At 28.5% G+C, this 7,454-nt stretch overlaps 1 pseudogene across 1 annotated transcript; it reads right to left on the bottom strand.

Annotated features, from left to right (window-relative positions):
- Positions 1-2,601: 2,601 nt before the first annotated feature.
- On the bottom strand, positions 2,602-5,174 carry LOC111278728 (uncharacterized; annotated as a pseudogene). Its single transcript, XR_016344223.1, has 5 exons — positions 4,778-5,174; positions 3,987-4,086; positions 3,749-3,848; positions 3,510-3,589; positions 2,602-3,128 (listed from the first exon to the last, which is right to left on the bottom strand). The product of XR_016344223.1 is annotated as an uncharacterized LOC111278728 (transcript).
- Between the last annotated feature and the right edge of the window lie 2,280 nt (positions 5,175-7,454).

The raw sequence follows: 7,454 nt of genomic DNA, 5'->3' as shown, positions 1-7,454 counted from the left end.
TTTCATAATTTAATATTGTGCATTGCAATTCAAAGAGATTAAAATTACATTACTATGTATCTCTTTATTGTATCCACTAATTATTATTCAAAAATCTTTAAAATCAAGACTTTTGTAATTTATTTTAAATTTCTAGATTTTTTTTATCAATATTAACTTTTCAACCAAGTATTAATTGTGTTTTTCTCCAAGAACATGACTGTTGATTTTTTTTTTCCTTTTTTTAGCTAATTATAATTTTTCTCATTTTTATCATATTTCATTTTTAATTACTCTAGATCTTTATCATATTGTCTTGCAAAATTTTTTAACGTAAAAATCATATAAGAACCACTTTAAAAAGTTAAAAAAACACTATTGATTTTGAATCTCAAAATTTTCTTCATTTTTAAAATATATTTATTTTCTTGTTTGTATAATTTTTTAACAATCATTCCATAGATTTATGCCAATAAAAAAAATATTGATTTATTTGCTTTTTTATTTCATATTTAAACTATCAAAAAAATAAAAATAAAAACTTTCATATTTCATTGAAAGATTGTGTAATTGGTAATTCAACTATTAATTTAAAAGTTATGTTATTTTTTAACATTTGTTATAATAATAATTTTGTTTTATAATTTTATATACTCATTTTTTATTATATATTTTTTATACATATATCTTGATATTAATAAGTATAATAAAAAAATCTTATAAAAAAATAATATTACTTGATCATTTCAAAATCAAATATCAAAATCTGCGAGAGAATAAAACTATGGGAGAGACAATGTTATTAGGCCCTAAAACAAAAAAAAATATTTCATACCAGAGGAATCCAACAATTATAGCAACAACAATGATGTCGTCTATGGGAATCTGCCTCTTAAAGAAAGCACAATCCACACCCTTGGCTAAAGGGTTAGTGTTGTGGAAGAAAATATCTCAAATATATAATAATCATGATTGAATTATAATTTTATAAGTAAGAGCCATTCTATTCCCCTATTATAGAGGGTTATGATGTTACTTTTCTTTAATAAGATTAATTGAACATGACCATACACTTCAATTTTTATTTTTTTTTTTGTATTTTTTTAATCATTTGATTGAAAGATTAATTAGCGTTGTGATCTCTTGTAATAACAGATAGAAACTCCAGGACGTTTAAATGACCTTCTAGAGAATTTGAGTGGTAATATCAAGCTTAGATTGAATTGCCATTGTTTTGGACATCCCTTTACTTATTACATAACATTATCAAATAATTTAAAAATGGAGATGCTCTCTTATTCATTCATAATATCTGATTGACTCATTGACATTTTAATGAAAGAACGTTTAATTTGCCAAATCGACTTTTAATATCGATGGTCTTTTTTTTTTTTTTTTTGACATGTTCATAAAATTAATGTCTTCCAAAACATCCTCATGCAATTTTCTATTCTTAAATATTTACAAACTTCTGTTCACATAACAAATGGGTACAGCAAATTATCTATGCAACACAGCATTGTGCAGATCTTGTTTACATGCAACTTACATAGCAAGGGCAAGCCACATTGTGGATTGGGAAACTTTATGTAAAAAAAATTGGATTGGGATGTTTGCCAAAAGGGTGGGTGCATTTATTCAAGTGAATTTGCAGAAAGACAATAGGTCATTGTGACCCATTGGCTATGGCCAGATCATAGCAATAGGGAAAAGTTGAAGGGATGATGGAACCCAAGAGGTTAAAAGTGGCCAGGATCGCTCTAGTTTTGTTGTTAATTAAGATTCTTTTCTTTTCTTATCTTGTAGAAGATGAAATAGAAGAACATATAAAATCAGTGTGCTTTGTCAATCTTTTCCTGCATAAATTTCTCAATCTTTAATATATAGAAAAAGTTTTTATATTTTCTTGTGTGAGGTGTCTATTTGTGAGATATATATATATATATATATATATAATATAATATAATATAATATAATATAATTAATATATTTCGAGTTTTATTTAGATTTAATTTTTTTAAAGTAATTTTAAGAATATATTCTCTACATTGATTTGATACAATTAAAATTTTACTTTCTAAATGTTCCCCACAATTGAAACCTAAACCTAAGTTGACAAGAAAACGTTCCTTTCCTGATTAAGTGAGCTAAGGTGAATTTGCTATAAAATGAAAGATGCTTACTGCTGCTTGTACTAAAAATATTGTCTTAAAAAAAAAGGAAAGAAAGAAATTAAGGGGAGATTGGATCTATAGTAAGGAGGCATCCGATCATTCCAGTTGAGAAAATTTATCAGAATAATGAGATTCATACTCAAGAATGTTGAGAACTTCAAAGTAATGGTGGGCCTCTTATTAGATGTCTCAATCTAGATCAGTACAACGTGATTTAGCTCATCACCCCACTTTCAGTGACTTCATGCACCAAAATGAACATATGGTTTTTATTCCCTCTTGGTAAAGAGGAGAGCACAAGGCGGAGAAATATGTACGTTCTTGAGTATGATTGGTCCAGAGTACATTATATAACTATAGCTTGGTTATGGGCTCAGATATTGTAACAGATTGCAAAAATCTTCTAAGAAAGTCTTTTTTGAAAGTTGTTAGCAGTAATCCAATTCCTAATAGACGGTGCACTGCTATGGAAAGAATATTTGAATGATGTAGATTAATTTGATCTTAATCGATTAAGGTCTTTTACAGACCAAAAAGTCAAAATCGACTACCATTATGATAAAATTAATATAGAACAGCTTGAAAGCCATTTATATTAAACTAATCCTGATCAGTGATTGACTCTAATGGCATCAAGATTGTCTGATACAGAACATCAAGAAACAAAATTTCAGACCAATGGCACAATGCAGTGCGGAAGCCATCACCATTTTAGGCAATCATTGTGGATCAGCATTGCAGGGTGAGTCTTGGAGGATGATGCCGGCCCTCTGATCCCTTTCTAGAAAGACCCCACAATCTGGTGTATGAGAGCCATCCTCTCAAGAAATGGGCTAACTTGAACTCTGGAAGATGAATTTCCTCCTCCTCTTCGTAATGATGGCAGATGGGTTATACTCTTGGATTTCATCCTCGTCATTGTAATTCACAGCATTCTGCTGTTTCTCTTGATGATAACTTGATCCTGATGGCAAGCTATAAGCAAGAGCAATTAGTTCTACTTCTTAGTAAGCACAAGGAAAAATGAATTGAAGTAGAAGATCTTTTTACTAGGCGGCAAGGGTTCTTGACTCTTGAGTTTTGTCCGGTATATCCTTTTTCTGGACCGATTCAAGCAAATTTATTTATGTAAGTTTAACAAATTCATGGGAAATTACTTTTCCACATCCTCTGTACAAATTTGATCCCAGCCAACAAATGAAGTAAGAAGATTTTAAATTTAAGAAAAGAACCAGAAAGCAAACATATGTCACCTAAAGTCTAAAACATCACCTGGCTCTTTCGACAGCATCTTCATTACCAAATACTAGTAAAGTTAAAAGAATAATACAGAGTTTTGGACGGAGTAGTGAGTACCATTTGTAGGGAACACAATGGTGTTTTAAACGTCTTCTTATAGGTGATTGGTTGACAGACATGTGTCTTATAAATTTAAGCTGTATGCACCAGAAAAACAAACATCACATAAAGCTTGAACTCAAGAAAAATAAAAAAGATAATGCATCTATTAATACTCAGACGAAAACTCAATAAAAAAATAGTGGCAATTATCAAATACTATAGAATATTATCATCTGCTAAGTATGAAACAAAACCTGATCACCATCTCTGATCCCAAAATTTCTAATGCAAGCCTTGTTGTTAACCAGCTTCTGACCTTCAAAAGACAAGCAAAAGTGCCCCCAAACATGTGACCTAACAAAAAGAAAAAAATCAAGTTCAAAGTAATTATAAAATTATAAATCACATTTATTGATCCACCCACATAACAAAAACATTTAATCAATCAGAAGGAATAGCAATCTGCCATTAGTAGTTATAGTGAGTTAATACCATGAAATACTGCCATGAGTTTCCCCTGGCAATGATGCAAAAAGATCCTCTATTGTTGCCTTCAGCTCTGCAACTGTAGCTTTCCTTCCTACATTAACATCTGCATAATCCAAAAACCTCGATCAGGAATACTAAACAGAACCATTTTGCGCTAATTCAAATATTTTTAATTTTCATAAACTAATTCTAATTATTTAGTAGTTTTTGGCTTGTTAAAACTTAAAAGCACTTTTAAATTTTTATCTTATTTTACTACAATAGTATAGACCTTAAGCAATAATAATAAATTGATTAATTCTTTGGGTAAATTACATGTTTAGTCAATCAACTTTAAATGATTTTTATTTTGATAATCATATTGGGAAAGCTACCATTTAATTACTAATATTTATAATATTATTTTTTTTATCACTTAACCTTAATCTGTATATTGACATTACAATACCACATCATTTATCAGAGATCAAATGACATTATCACAGTATCTAACATATCTTGTAACATTGTTAAAGTGGTACTATAAAATAAAATTAAATTAAAAAATAAAAACAAATTACACTTTTAATCAATTTATCTCTTTTTGCTTTTAGTTTACTTTCAAGATGCAGAAAGCTAAGAAAAGAAAAGAAAATCAAGTAAAAAGGAAAATTTCATCAAAATGATCGATTTTACCTTAACATATCCATTTTAAGTTTTTTTTTTGTATTATTAAATAATAATAATAATAACCACGTAACAAAAAAAAAAAGAGAAAAAAAAAAGAAGTTGAGTGAGAATCGATGGAGTTTTACCAAAGAGAGAACCGTCGAGCTTTAGAACAGAGAGATTGAGGAGATGCTGTTGAGGAAGCTTCCGATACAACAAATTTCTAGCAACGATAGCATCGAGCTCGTCACTTACATTGGCGCCACGGCTTCCGCCCCTATTAAAACTCAGAGGAGCTAAACGCCGCCGGTCCAGCAAATTCAAAACCCGCAAGTTACAGCCACGATTAATCTTATTGTTCTCCTCATCGCTTTCCATAATCAACCCAACTTAAAAAATTTTAAGCTTAGAGTTTTTTTTCTTTTTTTTTTTGGGGAAAGTTTTGAATTTCAACTGAGAAGCAGTTGTGGTAAAGAAGACGAAGATGGAGGGTTTGTTTCAACTATTTTTGGTACGTTAAAAATTCGTTTTTGTGAGAAGAGACCGTTACACAGAGATTTTTGGATTTTCACTCAAATCCCGCAGTTTAAAACGCAGAGCGCGTGTACAAGGGAAAAAAGAACGCGTGTTTGACACGAACTGAATTTTCGAAATTGAGTTTCTGACTTGTTCTTTTCATTTTAAAATTTTAATTTTTTTATCAAAAGAAATTTAATTTTTATTTTTAAATGCACAATTAATCTCCATTTCTTTCAATTTCAATTTCTTTTCTTTTTTATATTATCAGAAAATCAGTCAATTTTCTCGTTTTTATTTTTGAATTTATTTCAAAATTTATCATTTAAAAAGTCTAAATGATAAATTTCTTACTAAAATTGCAATGAAAAATTCAAATCCCATTTTTGAGCAAGAAACACATGCATAGATATAGGATATTCAAATCAAGTAAAATTGATTGAACATCAACTCAAATTAGATCCTATTGAAATGCTCAAATTTGATTAAGTTCTATTTTTTCATGCTGCTAAAAAATAGTTGAATTGTTTTGATCTTAACGTGATTATTAATTTAAATAAAAAACCTAAAATTTTAAATCACGCTTGAGTTCTAATTTAAATTTAAAACTAAATAAGATTAATAATATAAAATTTTACACTAATGCAAGTAAATATTTTTTAAATATTGTTATAATTATTAAATAAAATTTCACTTTACATTTTTTTTTTATTTTAACTTTTCTCACATATCATTTTGTGTTTTTTATTTTTTTTCTCATAGAATTCTATATATGATCAAGTTTTGTAAGTTAGGAAAAGAAATGTTCATAAAAGCAGTGCTACAATCAATGTCCTTATATGCTATGTCATGCTTTCTGTTCCCGAAGAGTTTATGCCATTAAATCAACATGATTATAGGCAGATATTGGTGGCGGCATTCTACGGAGAAAAGAGGAATCCACTGAATGATTTGGAGGAAATTGTGTATAAGAAAGAAAGAGGGAGGTATGGGTTTTAAAGACATGGAACTGTTCAACAAGGCCCTTACTGCAAAACAAGACATGGAAGATCTTTAGACCTAAGCAAGAAAAGGTCAGATGGCACAGGCTAATATGGTTCACACACCATATTCCTAAGCACTCATTAATCTCTTAGATGGTTACACTGAATTGACAACCAACCAAAGATAGGCTGAGAGCCTGGGGAATAGAGACTAATGACAAGTGTGGGTTATACAAGACTGAAGCAAAGACAAGGGATCATATATTCTTTAGCTATTTATACGCAAAGGAAGTCTGGCAGCAGTTGCTTCAATCATGTAGAATTCATAGAGTAGTGGAGAATTGGGGCTTAGAATTAAACTGGGCAACAAATAGATTTAAAGGGAAAGCATTGATATCTATCATCTTGAGACTAGCATGGAATGCCTATATATACCATATATGGAAGGAAAGTAACTCCAAAATATTCAAACAATAAGAAGAGACAGCAACACAGCTGCAAAATCGAATTAAAGATGATATTCGAATACAATTACAGGGCTGAGCCATATTGCTGTAGATAGAAAAGGATCATCATATATCAATATAAAATTAATAAATTTTACATTTTTTAATTATTGATTTTAATATATTCAAAAAATAAAAGAAACAAATAAAAAAGAGAAATAAGGGCGCAATCTCATTCTTTAAAATTATTAAAATCAATTATTAAAAAAATTAAAATTTTTTTATATTACTTAATCTCTTGTCTTTTATTTATATATCATATATAAAATATTAAAAATTAAAAATTTTATAAAACTTACGAATTACTTAAATCAAGTATTTTAAAATGTAAATTCTAACTTCACATTACTCAAGAAGCTAAACTCCTAACTTTGCTTTTCCAATAAATAAGCTCTTTCTTAAGCGGAGCCCAACACTTTATAATTGAAATGAGCCAAATCCAAATAGCTTACAACTTAATTCATTTTATACACCTATATGCATATAATATTAAGTCAAATACTTGTATGATATTATAATTGAATTCAAATTTTAGTTTGTAATTGACATAAATATTAATATAATATTAAATTTTTACATATTTTTATGTAATTTCACTAATTAAGTTAGTTTTTTTAATACATAAGATTAATGTATTGATTATCTTTATATTTATTAAAGGATTTTTTTTGTGTTCTTTTGTTAATATACACACTATGACATATATGAAATTACTCAAATCCATCTTATATTATGTTCTATTTGACCCTTTATTATGTAATTTTTGCAGAAAAAGCAACATTTTTACATTGAAATTAAAAATTTTCATGGACAAACTG

Source organism: Durio zibethinus, chromosome 8, assembly GCF_047325235.1.
Source record: "Durio zibethinus cultivar Kanyao isolate XHJ-2024 chromosome 8, ASM4732523v1, whole genome shotgun sequence".
In the NCBI taxonomy this organism is placed as follows: Eukaryota; Viridiplantae; Streptophyta; class Magnoliopsida; order Malvales; family Malvaceae; genus Durio; species Durio zibethinus.
Note: the sequence above shows the minus strand (reverse complement) of the source record. Positions and strands in the feature narration are given on the sequence as shown.